This window comes from Protopterus annectens, chromosome 3.part1 (assembly GCF_019279795.1).
Source record: "Protopterus annectens isolate FY-2018-M chromosome 3.part1, PAN1.0, whole genome shotgun sequence".
In the NCBI taxonomy this organism is placed as follows: Eukaryota; Metazoa; Chordata; order Ceratodontiformes; family Protopteridae; genus Protopterus; species Protopterus annectens.
In genome coordinates this window covers 1,809,379,686-1,809,397,190 of record NC_056732.1, presented here as the reverse complement: position 1 = coordinate 1,809,397,190, position 17,505 = coordinate 1,809,379,686, and positions in this window count along the sequence as shown.

The window sequence follows — 17,505 nt, the reverse complement described above, 5'->3', positions numbered from 1 at the left end:
TGAAGGAGGTCATAATACATCTTGACACTCATTTTGGTGTATGAATGTGTTAATATGGGAAATGCAAGTAAGGTCTGTAGTGAGTATAAGTGACAGATAGATAAGTCATTTGAAGTGATCTAAATATTAATTTGTATGCTGTGTCAACAATGACAGCATTTCTTCTGTTCCCTGTACCTTCTGTATTCCCATGGAATTAGCTAAAGTCCTGATATTGTAACACATACATGATAGCACTGATGTGGCAATGAGATTGAGATGGGTGAATGCATCATAATGCAATACTACTGTGCTCATTGCTATATATACATATATATAGTATGAGTCATTTTATGTATCTTCAAGTTATTTCCCAAAAGCTGTTTGAATGCTTCTGATATATATTACCTTCTGTATTTATGCACCACTTGGCAGCAAGAAAGTAAATTTCACAACTTAAGGAAAAAAGTGAAAAGTTTAGTTTAGACTGCCTTAGGTAGCGCAAACCAACCAGGCAGCATTGTACAGCTGTCGGCACTCTGGATAGTACTCAGGAAAAAAAATACACATGATAGTTAGCCTTCTCTGTAGCACAAGGTATAAGTACAGTGAACTTAGAGATAAAAGCCATGTGATGGATGGTTCAAATCCACTAAAAGGATATTTTTAGAGGGTTGTCTGAATACATATTTAACTACATGTTGTACTATCGAGTTGTTGTTTAAAAATCAACTGTTGTCACTATTGCTAACAGCATGTGATCAGTTGTCTATCCACTGTAACATTATATGTCACTAACTACAGTTCTAATAATGACTTCTACAAAATACGTGTCTGATGTTACAAGGAGGTGTAAGAAGAAAGAATTTTTTCACTTGAATGCACTTTTTGCTCTAGTCATTCCTCCATATACCCATGCATTGCATTTAATTTACTATTTGTAGTTTTTCTCCATCATATATTAATTTGCTAAAGTCTCTTCAATTTGCTGTCCACTGAGCAGCACACAAACAGGGTTCACTACCTGAGGGAAAAGGTGAAGGATTTAGTTTAGTCTGCCTTGCGTAGTGCAAACACTGTTTGGTATGCTTTCCTCAGCACTCTGAACAGTAATGAGAGTAGAAATTTCACCTGTCATACTACTATTTCTTTGGAACAAGGTGTAAGGGCAGTGACTTTAGATAAATAACACAGCTGATTAACAGTTCAAATCCAGCTACAAGACACTTTTTACAAAGGGTGTAAGAAACCCATTTCTCACAACATTTTGATTAGGACTGTAACACTAGAAACTGATAATGTAAACATGTTTTTTCAAGTAATAGGAAGCCTTTAATGTAAACAATACAACAAACTGGATACGGTACAAGCAAAAACCAAACAGAGTAAATACAAAGAGCAGTGTATTATTCATATATTTGTTAAGTATTAATGTGTTAATGTGTTTAATATATAAGGTTTTATAACAACAAATGTGCATGGATACATTATAGGCACATGAGACAAGAAGTTGGATATTGAGCTAATACAGCTTTAATTATTCAAAAAGTTTTGGCGCCAAAGCAGGTGTATAAATATGATAGGAAGATGGATTACAGCAGTTCTGATGAAGTCTGCTTACTGCAGATGAAAGCGCTTAACACTGCTCTTTGTATTTACTCTGTTTGGTTTTTGCTTGTACCGTATCCAGTTCGTTGTATTGTTTACATTAAAGGCTTCCTGTTCCAGCTGAGGACTCGATTTGTGCCGTCCTGTACCTTTTGGATTGTATCTAGTATCAGCATTACTCGAGGTTCTATTTTTTCAAGTAATATATCAGTAATCCTTTCATAATTAACTTTTTCTGTTTAGCATCTATCATTAATGTATCATATATAAACTCAAGGTAATGTGTCTCCAATTTCCTAGACATGACAATGATTATATTTAATATAAAATTCACTTGAATATCTATAATGGGCACACATGACTCATCACATAGCCCAAGTATGTGTTGAGGACAGTTATGTCTTATGAAATATGTATATAACATACACCAACCTGTATTAATCAGCACAGTCATCTGCATCATTCTGAAATATATTTACAAACAGAACTAATGACTTTTACATAGGAATGCATTCCAAGAAAATTACAACTGCACACATGTAGACCTCCCTGAAGTGCATCTCCACTCTTTCTAAAATTACTATATGTGTAATTTCCATGTTGGAATGGAAGTTCTCTGGTGGCAATGTTAGTTAATAAATTAACTCACAATATTTGCATCCTTTTCCCATGGATTCAGTTCCCATCTGTTACTATAATATTTTAACCGTGTGTGTGAGCCCCATGTCCATATATCATAATTCATCATCTTTCTTCTTCTAAACTGCTTGTCTTAAAAGCCATGCCATTATGCATTCCACTGTCCATCACTGGAACCTGTGTTAATGAGTTGAGCATCACACATGGCAAAGCTCGATGTCATGTTTCACACCGTTACTGTTATGCAACAAAAGTAGTACCACTGTGTCTTCCAAGGCATCCATCTTCTTTCAATCACAGAAATGCAGTTGGCATGCTCATATGTGAGCATTGCCTCTGTGCAAGCTGTTTTGTTTCCATTCTGTGCTCATGTTTGCAAACATATTTCCATGGCCACAAACACTATTGTGCCATGAAAAGGTGCTTGCAAAAATGTAGGCTTGATGAGCAGCATACATATTCCATAACACCGCTGTTCATTGTTTTAACATGATTACATCATGTAGGTGTAGTGCTGCATCTACACAATTGTTAATGATCCCAGGGTCTGTGTTTCACAAGAAGGGAAACACTAACCTGAATGTCATGGGTCATTGTTCTGGACTGGACACTGCCTCTTTATCTGTCCAGCCATATATATGCATGAGCCTGCTGCATGGGGTCCCTTATTACTTTTTCTGTCCAGTTACCATTAGTCATAGTAGGACTGGAACTGGGATTTTCTGTAACAGCATGGGTCACTTCACCACCAGACTGGTGCATGACCACACTGTGCAAAATGCAATATGCAGTAAACATCCTGTATGCAATAGCTGGGTCATACTGAAGGGCACCCCCATCTCATCCAAGCAGCTAAAATGAATCTTCTGGAGGCCAAAGGCATTCTTGAGGACAACACAGCTTTGGGACAGGGCTGTATTGTAGGTTTCTTCTGCAGCTCCATTTGGATTTCTCACTAGTTCATGAGACATAACTCCAGTGGATATCCAGCATTACCTGAAAAAAAAGAGGAGAAAATAACAAACAAAAAATAGTTTTAGTATTTAGCAATAGATTTTACCATTAATACCTACTTACAATAGAAAAAAAAAGAAAAATATTTTTCCACTTACAAATGAGATGACAACTGGGCATTCTACTAACAGTAAGAGGCAATAGAGTGAGCTAGTGTGCCAGATACGGGAATCATGTGTACTGCCAGGATGCTGAGACATTGGTGATGCTCCCCCATGCATTACACGCTACCTGACAATTGATGGAATAGTAGCCCTTCCTATTTCAATACCCCTTCCCCTGTGGATCAGATGGGGTCCTATTTGTAACATAGGTGCAATTTATCACATCGAGTACCTCACAGAAATGTGCCATCCCATAAGAGATGCCCATAGTCCTGGCTCATTCCTGAGGTGACACCAGGAAATAGATGCATTGATCCATATGTACCAAAGATACATCCAGGAACTGCTGTGGTATTCTCAAGGCAGAAGCCTGTGAGATACCCAGCATTTCCCCACTCTGGAAGCGCCTAGTGCCAAGCATAGTGAGGGCTATACATATCTTTGTATCCACAGGGATGGGAAGGCCATGCATCAACCCAGTGCTCTTGTTGGGGAAATACATACTAAGATGCTTACATTATCCCTGTCCACCTTGAACTTATCAAGCATCTCCCAATTCTCAAAATTATAGTGAGTGATTCTCTGCCTATATCTCTGACTTCTTGCCCTGTAAGAACTGCTGGACATAATCAGTTTTGACTCAGGCAAGACAAGCAGCTCACATCAGGAAATAGCAAAGTTAGCAGCAACAGCAGCATAATGGATTTCAAAGTACATAGAAGAGGTGTAACTCTGCCTTTTATAATTATTCTGTAGATGGTGCAGAAAAGTGTGAAAATTTGACTGAATCACAAGTAGGGGGAAGAAGCAGGCTTCGTTACATATGCTGTTTTGCATCACTTCTCATTTGCTTTACATTATGACTTCATTTGCTTATGCTTGATCACAGCCATCGTGCCCATAAGTCTATGAATCACAATTTTCACAGATAGCCTTTGCATGTTCACATAACAGCTACAGATACCACCCAACAGCACAAAACTTTTGCAGGAAACAGCTGATTTATATTCCCATCATGTTTGTACCCCATTCATAGGTTCATAGGTTCATAGGTTAGTACTAGGCTATCAGCCCTAGCCATAAGAATTCCCTGGATAATTTCTTCCCACATTTACTTCCTTGGAACCCTGTCTAGCAGGGCGACTGACATGATCCCCAAGATGAATTTCCTATCTCCCATCCAGTCGTCAAGGTTCCTTTTGAAGAAGGCCAAGGAGGCACTCTGCTTGACATGTATGGGCTGTCTATTCCAGAGTATGGGGAGTCTCTGGGTCAGGAACCTATCCCTCCAGCATGTTTTGTTCATTGTGATGACAAGGTTTAGCTCCCTGGAGTGTGTGGCTCTGAGGGATTGGGATTTCTTTAAGTGGAATATGTCCAACAGCTCAGGGTTTGACATCGCCTTGTATTTTAAGCAGAGATCACCTCTGAGTAGACAATATGCCACAGAGTATAGCTGGAGGATTTTCAGACGGTCAGCATAGGGCATCTGCTTTAGGCCTGTGATTTTTTTAGTGAGGTATTTCTGTGGCCTTTCCAGCTGTTGCAGATGTCTTGTGAGGTACATACCAAATGAGGAGTTGTACTCTATAATGGGTCTAATGAGGGATGAGTACAGTGGGACAATGACCTCCTTTTTTCTGGATGAAAAGTCCTTAGTGATGAGGTGTGCCACATAGAAGGATTTCATGACTGTTGTGGCGATGTGGTTATCGAAGGTGAGACCACTGTCCACCTGTGTCCCTAAGTCTCTCATCACACTTTTGATGTTTAGTGTACTGCCACCTATGTGGTAATTCATGGATACATAATTTTTTTCCAAAGGGGATAACTATACATTCTTTGGCATTAAGCTTGATCCCATGACTCTGGCACCAAGCATCTGTTTCTATAAGGCCCTTTTGTAGAATATCCACATCATTTGGGGATTCAGTAATGGCTCCCAGTTTGCAGTCATCTGCGAACTTTGTTAGCCAGAGTCCCTTAGTGTTGGCCTGTACTTCAGAGAAGTAGATGCCAAACAAGAGCAGTCCCAAGACTGAACCCTCAGGTACTCAACTTGTCACTTGTCTGGAGTTGGATTTGGAGTCAGCTACTTTTACAGTCTGGGTTCTGTCAGTAAGTCAGTTGGCAACCCATTGAGTGACATAGGGATTTATGCACAGCTTAATAAGTTTATCTATGATTCCAGAGAGGGGGATGGTGTCAAAGGCCTTGGCGAGGTCCAGATAGGCTGTGTGGACCACCTTACCCTTGTCCACAGCTCTGGAGACTGATTCGAAGAAGTCAATCAGGTTCAGGAGGCAAGATTGGCCCTTCATGAACCCAAACTGGGTGGGGTTTAGTGTTTGATGGTTGCCAATGTCTTTGTTTATAAGTTCCATGATAATGCGTTCCATGCCCTTGCAGATCAGGCTCATCAGACTGATGGGACGGTAGTTCCCGGGATCCAAGCTGGATCCCCCTTGTGGAGTGGGATAACTGTAGCTGTGCACCACTCAGTGGGCATGAAACCTGAGGTGAGGCTATGATTAAACATGACACTTAGATGAGGTGCCAGTTCATTTTGTAGTTCATGTAGTACACAGCCCGTGATGTCTTTTGGTCCCATGGATGCTGTATTCTTAGCTTTGAAGAGTGTGGTTTCTACCTGTGTGGCCGTGATTACCGGAATTTGGAAATCTTTTGGCATTGAGATGGGCCCTTTAAGGGGTGAGAGAGAGGTGAAGCTATCACTAAATCAATCTGCCAGGACATTGGCAATATCCTTGGGATCAGTATATTTAATGCCATTCTGTTGTAGCTCAGAGCAGATCTGAGCATTGCCATTTAGATTATTGACATAACTATAGAATGCCTTGCAGTTGTCTTTGGAATCTTTAGCAATTTTATTTTCATAACTAGCTTTGGAGGATTTTATGAGGGATCTCAGCTTCTTACTAAGGCTGGTGAGGGAGTTTTTTGCATCCTGGGATGTTCCTCTTTTCTGCAACAGTTTCTTCCTTTTGTTGTATAGTTTGTTTATGGCAGGGGACCACCAGATTGGCTTCCTTTTTTTGGAGGAGAGCATCTTGGTTCTATTTGGGATGGCACGATTCATTCACGAGTGGATGTACTCGTACAGTGCATTAGTGTAGGATTCAGCAGTCAGACTTTCAGCTCCCTTCTGCAAGGGTGTCATGAAGTTTGTCACTTCTGACTTCAGTAGCATGAAATTGGCTTTGGAGAAGTTTTTTAAGGAGGTTTCCTTACTGGGGGGTGGGGGTGGGATGTGGATGTCAAGGGTGATTTGCTTATGGTCAGACCTGACCAATGAGAGGGTGACCACTGGTGTGGAGCATCTATCTCCCATGTTGGTAATGACCAGGTCTAGGATATTGGAGCCCCTGGTGGGACAATGGATTAGTTGATCCAGGGCATTGAAATTTATGAATTCCAAGAACCGTTGGGAAAAGGTGTTGGTACCCGAATAGTTTTCCCAGTTAATGTCAGGGTAGTTGAAATCACCCAGTATTAGGGTATTTGGTTGTATCTTAATATTTTCCAGTATGTTTATTAAGGTGTAGTGAGAATCTTGGGGCATGGTGGGGGATCTGTAGCAAGCTACAATTTGGATTGCAGTCTTACCTAGTGTTAGTTGCATCTGGAGAATTTCAGATGCATTGTGTTGGGCAAGTAGCCTACAGGTGTGAATATCCTTGGTGAATATGGACACTCCTCCACCTTTAGTGTTTCGGTCATGATTTGGTGCCCGAAAAGTGTGGTAAGAGTTGTAGCCTGGTATTGCAGGGGTCCTGTCTGGAGCCTTGAAACAGGTCTCAGTTACTGCACAGATATCGATGTTCTCCATTTTTAGGAGTGCCTCGAGAGAGTGCATTTTGAGGTTTAGACTTCTAGCATTGAGCAGCATTACCTTCAGATTTTGCATGCTTGTATCTGTTATGGTGGTGGTTTTGTCTTTTGAACCTTGCCTAAAAAAGGCACTATAGGGGTGGCAAGAGCTTTAGCCAGTAACCTGAATCCCAGGGTGACAGGTGCAGACCATCTCTGGCAAAGCATCGTGGTTTGTCAATCATGTCTTCCCAGGCAGACAGATACTGGATCCCCTTTGAATGACACCAGAAGCTTAGCCAATTGTTGAAGTCAATCATTTTGTCCTTATACTGTGGTATCATTCTGGGTGAAGGCAGGATGCTACTCAGGGCTAGGGGCATACCTGCCTGGGCCACATTATCCAAGATTTCTTCCATGTCTCTTTTCATGTAGTCCAGGGAGGTACATCTCAAGTCATTCACTCCAACATGGACAATGACAGAGTCGTATTTGTATTTGCTGTGGAGTGACTTGAGTGCATGCGTTATATGGCGGATCCTGGCACCCGACAGGCTGCTGACTGTAATTTTCTCCTTGTTCAGCCTGGTGAGTGGGACATCAGTGTGCCTGACTATAGAGTCACCTATGACTAAAGTGTTGGGTACATTGTCTTGCCTTAGGGGCTGTTGTTGGGTGGCACACTGGTGTTGTGAGCTATGCGTCACTTTGGTTGTGACTGGTATTTGCATTTCAGCTTCGGGAGTCCTTGTTGCTTGGGCAGGTTAATGTTAAGGGCCTCTGCATATGTGGGTTTAGTGTTGCTATGTGTGGGTGTTGATGGTGTGGGTTTTGAAGGGCTATGTGTTGCTTGAGGTCTCCTCTTGACTGTCTAGCACAATCTTGGCTGGAGAGAGCTTTGCTTCCAGTTTGGCTATGTAAGTCCATCTCTCACAGGTTGTAGTGTTGGGTGGTAGGAGGAGAGGGTTGTCTGTGTACATGAGGCAATTGCTGCAATGCCCTAGTATGCCCAGATTCACCAGGTGGACAAGAGAAATCACCGGAAGTTGACCCTTGTACATGCCTGTTTAGGTGCTTTTTTTTGTAAAGTACAAGAGCTGTTTTCCCTTACCTTTGCAAGGTACTTTGCAATTATAGGCTGTTTAGTGCCTATGATTAATTTCTCCTTATTGACAAGGAAAGTTGAGTGCTTGTGTCAGTTTAAGGCTTCCTAGTGCTTTCCAGCAGGTTCTAGAGCAAGTGCTAGTCACAGGGGTTCAGATTGTAGTGCTACTACTGAGAAACCAGCTGGTTCTAAGGGAAAATTTGAAGAGCAGACTTCTGGCACCTGGAACAGTTTAACCACAGCCCCGTGGTGCTGCACAATGCAAAAAATGCTCAAACACATGCGTTTTTAAGCCAGAAAGTTGAAAGGGATAGAAATCAGCACAAAAAGCTGATAAAATTACAATTTCAGAGCTGGAAACCACTCCTCTAGTGTTAGATAGGCAGTACAATGCTCACCACTCCTACTGGTAAGCAGTTGGATTTCTGTCTACTACAGCAAGGTCTGGATAGCTCCAAACAGAGAAAATAAAGTCCTGAGGCCAGCAAAGCCTGGGATCTGGACTATACTAGCTAGGAAAGGTGGGAAACGAGCAAACACAATAGTATTTTTTTTTATCTTGAGAAACGGTTAATGTTGGCTTTTTCATCTTTAGCTAATATCAAGTGCCATTCAGGGATACAAAGAAAGCATCTGCTCCTCTGTGAAGTATGGAATAGAACATATAAGCAAACAATGGGGGCTTCTGCTTCCTCGTCCAATGGCTCTGTCTCCCTGTAGAGTGTGATACTTATATCCACATCCTCTTCATTATCTGACTATATAAGTTCCTGCACCATTAACAATTGAGTACGGGCATGTCCTGGTTTGACATATTCCCTCTTTTTGTTATCAGCCTTCTAGTTTACTCCCCTCTTTCCTTTCTACTGGCTGAAGAGAACTGTTCTACCACTGGATCCTCACTATGGACTCTTGGCATACAGAACTGTAAACACCAATGTATGTGCACCCATGTGCTTAAATCTACAATAAAACAACTTGCCTTCATTTCTGTGTTATTACTAGCTTTCTTTTAGTTTAGTTTGTTAATTTACGATGCACTCTGGGAACACAGCACCCCACCAGAGACAACTGTTGTATGCTTTTCTTGCTAAGCTCAGTATTTGCTATTCCCTATACATTCAAACATATTTACCTTGACTTTATATTGTCAGGTCTTTGCTTGTTATTTACACCAGCTCTGGATTTATATGATGCAGTTTATCTTTCATTTTACTGATTGATTCTGTTAAGCTTTCTACTTAACAGTAGAAGCAAAGGGTCAACCCACTCCATTCATTCTCGCTACAGTCAGGCTCACTCCGCCCCCTCACACCCCATTCTCATCCACCCCCCCATATCCTCTAATTTATACTGTTTCAACATAAATCCTTTACCCAATTAACCAACCCAAACCTCATCTATATATTATTTTCTTTACCTCCACCTACTACTTCCATAACCACTCCCTTCAGCTCTTTCCCTCTCTCATTTCCCATTATCTACCACTCTTTTCAAACTTAATCATTATAGATTTTCTACTATGGCTTCCACTTACTATTTATTTTCTATGTCTTCCCTAATACTTATTCTAATAATTGCTTTTTCAACAACTAGTTTTAATTCTCTCACTATAACTCACCACTACTTACTAACACTTCCGCTACCTCATACCTCATTTCTACCGCAACTTAACGTTTCCATTTGTCCTCACCTTTTCATAGTACATTGTGTGTTACTTATAAGCTTCAAGTATGTCTCTACCTACACACCTGCTTCTCTCTCTTTTAAATACCATAGTTTTTTTCAATAAATCATCATATAGTTTTCTTCACTCACTAACTCGTATTAAACTGCGTGATGACATACATCTCCATCCTGGTCCTTTTACTCTTCATTCACTGCACACTGCCCAGCACCTCAATAACAACGCCATCTTCCCACCATATGCCAGGTCTAATGATTTGGATCTACACCTTATCAACCTTAACATAAGAAGCATTCTAAATAAACATCGTGATTTTCATGCTGCTATTGCTTTATACCTCCCTGGTATTGTCATTGTAACTGAAACCTGGCTCAAATCATATATTCATAACCAATAGATCTTGCCTTCTGGCTACAAAATCATTTGACATGATAGAAATTTGAAGTGTGGTGGTGGGGTTGCCATCTTTTTCAAAGACATCCTTAAACAAGAGCAAATTAACTGCTCCCGCCCAGATCTCCCTAACATTGAACTAACAGTTGCACGACTCATTAACACCCGCAAAACCTTAAACATCATAGCTACCTACATCCCTCCTGGCAACAATCTAACTATAATAGAAAACATCTGGTTCTGTATATCTTTCAACTTCACTCAAGAAACCATTGTTCTTGGAGATGTCAATCTTAACTGGCATACATGTTTATCTAATAACCCATCTAACTTTATCAACCTTTATAATTTTACTCAAATGATTCAATCTCCTACACATTTTGATAAATTTTCTAACAAGCAGTCCATCCTTGACTGGATTCTCATCAATAAAGCTATCTTTTCACATATAGCTGGCTGCTTGCCTGACACACTTAGTGATCATTTACCTACTTTCATACTAAGAAAAAAATTCCATACCCCCAACAATATTACATTTAAACTTATTCAAAACATGAGCAACTTTTCTCCTTCTTTATTTAACACCCTTCTTAAACAGTATGATTGGAAACCCCTAAAAACACTCCAACTTGACTTAGCAGTCCAATATTTTAACAATGCTTTTTTAAATATTCTTAACAGTATTGTTCCCTTTAGAAAAATTTGCACCAAATTTAATTTACACCCACGTTAACTTCTGGCACCAAAACTCTTCTCAAACAATGTGATATAGCTTGGTCTACCTACCAATTAACTAATAATATTTCTGACTTTCTAGCATACAAGCAACTTCGGAACCTAGCCAAAAAACAGATTATTCTTGATAAAAAAATCTTTCTTCTTCAAATCCCAACAAGAATACATACATAACCCCCCAAAATTCTGGAAAAGCATTAATCACCCCTTGAAACCTGGCAAACCTTCCATCCCACCCCCTACTACCTGTATTACTACAGATAGTCTTGTTATACAATTTAACTCACATTTCATCAACTGTATAGAATCCCTATTACAATATAAACAAATTAAACCTCTAACCATACCTAATCCCAAGAATTCCCCAAACTCTATCACATTTCTTCCTGTCCAAATTTGATTTATCAGAATGCTTTTTACCAAGCTTAAGCCCTCATATCCTTCTACTGATCTTCTCCCAAATGAATTTTTAAAACTAGCTGCTTCTGCTATCTGTTATCCTCTTTCCATATTAATTAACTGTTTCATCTATGAGAGCTATGTCTCCTATATCTGGAAAATCTCTCATATCATACCTCTACATAAAGGCAGCCATTCTACTAACCTGTCCAACTATCGTCCAATTGCTCTTCTCTCTCCCCTAGCCAAAATCGTAGAAAAAATGCATTCACCACCAACTCACTGACAATTTAATGAATAACAATATGTTTTCCACTTCACACCATGGATTCAGGCCCAAGCATAGTGCCAGTACTGCCTTGGTTAGTTTCACTGATACTGTTAACCTCCATAAAAACAAAGGCCTGTTTGTCTCTTCAGTCTTTCTGGATATGTTAAAGGCCTTTGACACAGTCTCACACCAAAAACTGCTCGATAACCTTGCTGCATTTAACCTTAGTTCCACATCCCTTCACTGGTTACCTCTTCAATAGACATCAAGCTACTAAATGGGCTACTGACCTCTCCCCTCTCTCAGTAAGAGTACCCCAAGGCTCTATTTTAGGCCCCCTTTTTTTTTCCATTTTTACTAACAGCTTGCATACCACTACTAAGTCTGCTACCATTATCCAATATGCAGATGACACATCCCTCATCTGCTCAGCTCTCACCTTCCTTGAACTCCAAGAAAAGACACCAAAAGCTCTGCATGACATGGAAACCTTCCTGACAGATAATGAACGCATTCTCAATCCTAAAAAAATGAAACTCGTGGTTTTCTCCAAAAACAGGTCATCATCTAAGTACCCTTCATTTACCATCTATTCTTCAAACCAGACTCCTATTGAACCAGTAGAAAACACCAAACTTCTTGGTGTCACACTATACAATCAACAAACATTTGACAAACACAGCAATAACTTTAAAAAAGTGCATATAGAAATAGGTCAACTCTATAGAGCCAAATCCTATCTCACAGATGCCTCTAGACTATTTTCAGCTACATCATTTCTTCTCTCCACTCTCCTGTACTCATCACACATCTTTACTAACTTACAAAAGGTTGAACTCACTCAGCTTGAGTCATGCTATAATAAAATAGCCAAATTTGCAGCTAACTTACCCTATAGGGTGCACCATTGTGTTGCCCTAAAAAAGCTCAACTGGATTGAACTACCTAGCTTGCTACAACTAAACTAACTCACCTTTGCCCACAACATTTTTTATAAACCTGATTCCTGTCCAGCTCTAAAAGACTTAATTCAATCTAATACTAACCTTAGAGACCTTCGATCCTCTGATAAACTTATGTTAAAAGTCATTAAATCTACAAACACTTTTGGTGACTCACTTTATTCTAACAAAATTTCCTGGTTTTGGAATCAATTGCCTCAGCATTTGATCAAACTTAATAACACCTTCATTTTCAAGCAAAGTCTCAGACAATACCTCACCAAACATTAGATTTGTCCTTGCACTAATCCTGACTAATGTCCTTACTTCTCACCTATATTTTATACTCTTCATAATTTTTATCATTTTGTCTGTCACTACCAATATTAATTTACTCTATTTACAGGGTTCTTTTTTTCCAGTTGTGCTCTGGCTAATATTACACTTGCTGCATTCCTTTTACTATACTTATATATTTCATGTGCACAGTTATATATTAGTTTCTTATTCAACTAGTTTTTTGTAACCTTGTATTTTTTCTTGTTACTGTATTTACCTTGTATTATTTCCTGCTTCTTATTTACTTTGTCTAACTTTATTATGCATTTATTAGTTGTAAATCATTATAATGCTTTGTTATTTATTATGTTGTACTTTTGGAGCTTTTCTCCCTGGGTCTCCACTGAGAAAGGGCTTTCAGCCTAATTGGACATTACCAGGTAACACATGTAAATAAATAAATAAATAAAGTAGTGTCTCCTCAGTTTTAATATTGAAATGTCTCCTTTCAGTTTTATCTTAGAGCTGTTTTTCCCAGCTCTCTTCTTAATGGCTGTTGTTCTACACGTGCAGTTGTTCCATTTGCAAGCAAAATGATTTCTATAATGACCACCCACTCCATGTTCTCCTTTTGTCTATGTGTGTTACTTTGTGATGTACCTGCAATAACTACCCTTACTGGGAAGTCACTTTAACTGAGCATGTCACTACTATAGAGTTCCATAATAATGTCCTCTGCATACTCCCATTATATATGTAAATATAATTTTCCCGGGTGTCAACAATATATTCATTTTATTTATTTATTCTTTGCTGACTTGGTTAGTCTTACTAGGCTAGCAGCCTTTTTCTGTTTTCAGGGGAAACATGAGGGAAATTTAGCCAGGGCATTGTGAAACTTCCCCCACTATTTTGGATAGGTGCCATGAGATCTTTTACATCCATTTGAACTACCACCAACTCGGGCAGATGGGACCTCAGTTTAATAACACATCTGAATGACAGCAGAATCAGGAGTGCAGCACCCCCCTCATATTGCACTGCAGTGTCAGTAATTTGAAAAAATGAATCCACTCATCTGGACAGGGAATAGATTCATGGGTTCATAGGTGTATAGTAGGATAACCACCACTAAGGCCTTAAAAACCACACCCTCTCTAATCCCTACATAACCCTCCTCTCTCTTACTAATTCTAGCTATTTATCAGCTTCTCTATATATAATTGTCTCTTAATTACATATATAACTCTCTACAATATTACACCTCTTAATACGTTATCTCAACATGCTCCCAAAACCCTCACTCATCTCCTTTTCACTTCTACTACTTCTTCATCAAACCTATCTTCATTACCTCACACAACTCACTACTTCTTACCACTCACAATCCTTCCATGTAACCAACCATCTTAACTCCCCTCACCCACACTCACACTCGCATATCTCTCCCCATCTTTATCCTATCAATAACCGTCTAGTTTTCCCATACAAACTATTCACATCTCAAAAACACTCCATTCCCACAACTAATAAATGTCTCAGAATCATAATAGATCCCAATCCTTTCAGTAAGCTGTTTAACTACCTCTCTGACCCAATCTTTCATCTGACCATCAGTATATTATCAGGTGATATTCATACCAACCCAGGTCCCCCCACCCCAACTACCATAAACAAGTCCATATTCCTTACTTCATTAAACTTCCAAAGTATAGTTAACAAAGTCCCAAACCTCCACGCCTGGCTCATACATAACAAACCTGACATCCTATCCGTTTCTGAAACATGGTTAAAACCTCATATAAAAGACCCTGAAATAACTCCACCTAACTATTCTATTATCAGAAAAGACAGAGCCCATAAAAAGGTGGAGGAGTAGCTCTCATTTACTCATCCTCCCTGTTAGTCACTCCCTACACCAAACCTATTCCGCACTTTAATAACGCTGAACTTCTCCTAACTTTACTTCAAGATAACAAACACAAACGCATTTGTCTAGCTTCCCTCTACATCCCCCCAGGAGACAATATTTCTACACTTGAAGACATCCTCTCCTGGCTCTCCAACAACATTAGCAATGAAACTATTATCTTAGGAGACATGAATATTAACTGGGCCACCATTCAGTCTCCAACAAACTCTCTCAACATCAACCTCTACAATTTTTCTCAACTAATAAACTCCATAACACGCCCCTCAAAAAATCTTTCCACTGGTAGTATTCTAGATTGGATTCTAGTCTCCCATCCCCACTATTTCTCTGATTGTGGCACTCTTCCAGATTCCCTCATTGACTACTTACCCATCTTTACTCACCGTCTCCCCTCAAACCTACATTGCACCCATAATTACATTACTACCCGTAACCAAAAAAACTTTAACCCAACAACCTTTTCAAACTCCCTTTAATCAATAATCTGGAATTGTCTAAAAACATCATCTCTAGGTAACGCAGTTTACCACTTCAACTCAACATTCTTAAAAATACTTGACTCCCATGCTCCCTTAAGGACAAAGCGAATAAAGATTAATTCCGTGCCATGGCTGACCAAAAACACACTAGCATCCATGCGGCACAGAGATAAAGTCTGGGCACACTACCAGAAAAACAGAACCCCATTACTTCATAAGGAATATAAAACACTTCGAAATAAAGTAAAAAAACTCATCATCTCTGATCGTCAAAACTACTTTTCGACACTCCAAAACAATAATAAAACAAATCCTCAGAAATTCTGGAAAGGTATTTCTACCCTTCTTAACCCCAGCAAATCAGATACCCCTTCCCCAGACCCAAATATTCCAGATTCAGATTTAGCTACCCAATTTAACTCTTTTTTCATTGAATCTATTTCTAAATTAACCTCTTCATTCTTTACCACCACCACATTCTCCAACATACCCCCACTCTCCACTAGCAACACTCTACCCTGCACTACTACATGTCCCTCATTCCCATCAACTAACTCTATACTATCTACCTCTTCTCCATCTCAAACTTTCTCATCATCTTCACTACCCACTAACACCCACTTTTCCCACTCTCCTCTATTCTCACTAAAACCAATTCCCACTTCTACTATAAAGAAACTCCTTAGGAAACTGAAGCCATGTACAAACGCTCCTGATAACATCCCTTCTTACTTTCTCAGTATAGCTGCTGATGCAATTGCCTACCCTATTACCATTTTAATTAATCGCTCTATACAAGAATGTATAGTACCTCAAATCTGGAAACAGGCCTTTATCATACCCTTACATAAAGGTGGCAACAATAACAATGTAACCAATTTCCGCCCAATTGCTATCCTGTCTCCCATTTCTAAACTCTTAGAAAAGTGTGTTCAACTTCAACTCCTACCACATCTCTTAGATAATAACCTCCTAACTCACTCACAACATGGATTCAGACCACATCATAGCACCATGACAGCCCTCCTCTCCTTCCTTGAAACTGTAAACAAAGCCCATGACTCTGGCCAAATTGTATCTACCCTACTTCTTGACCTCTCCAAGGCATTTGACACCATCTCACATAGCCTGCTTTTAACTAAACTTTCTGAACTTAACCTAGGTCCTTCCTCTTTGTCTTGGTTCTCCAGCTACTTATCCAATAGATATCAAGCAGTAAAATGGAAGAAAGCCACCTCCTCATTTCTTAATACTCCCACCGGAGTTCCACAAGGCTCCATACTGGGTCCCCTTCTCTTCAATATATTTATAAATGATTTCCACAAATCTATCCCATTCTCAAATATCATCCAGTATGCAGATGATTCAGCTATTATCTGCTCTGCCTCATCCATTCCCACACTTCTAAAACTTACACAAGATGCCTTTTCAACCACTGAGCAATGGATGAAAGATAATCACCTAGCTCTCAATGCTTCTAAAACCAAATTAATGGTATTTACCTCCACTAAAGCCACTCCTTTCAATATGAATACATTTTCAATTATGAGTCAAAATAACACACATCTGGAACTGGTGACAGATACCAAGTTACTTGGGGTCCAAATTGATAACCAACTAAAATTCAACAACCACATACAACTAAATATAAAAAAAACCCACCAAAAACTAGGTATGCTCTACCGACAAAATCATTACCTTACACCTGCAACTAAAATCACTCTTTCTACTTCCTTTCTCATCCCCTTCCTTCTCTATGGAGCTCCACTCCTAACTAATCTACAGTCCTCTGTAAAAAAACAACTCTCCTCCTGCTACAACAAAATTGCCAAGTTCGCTACTAGCCATAAGTCAACCCACCACTGTCTCTCTCTCCAAAAACTAAAATGGCTAGAGCTACCTAATCATCTAACCTACACACAATTAACTCTCGCCCACAAACTCATTCTCAACCCCTCCCTTTGTCCCTCACTTTCTTCTGCCTTTAAAATGCATCTGCCAAATAGATAAATAAGGTAACCCGGTCACCAACACGATAAACAACCTTGAAATTAGACAGTATGATGACCCAGAAGGTAAAACAATAAAACATAGAAGCTGCCACAGGA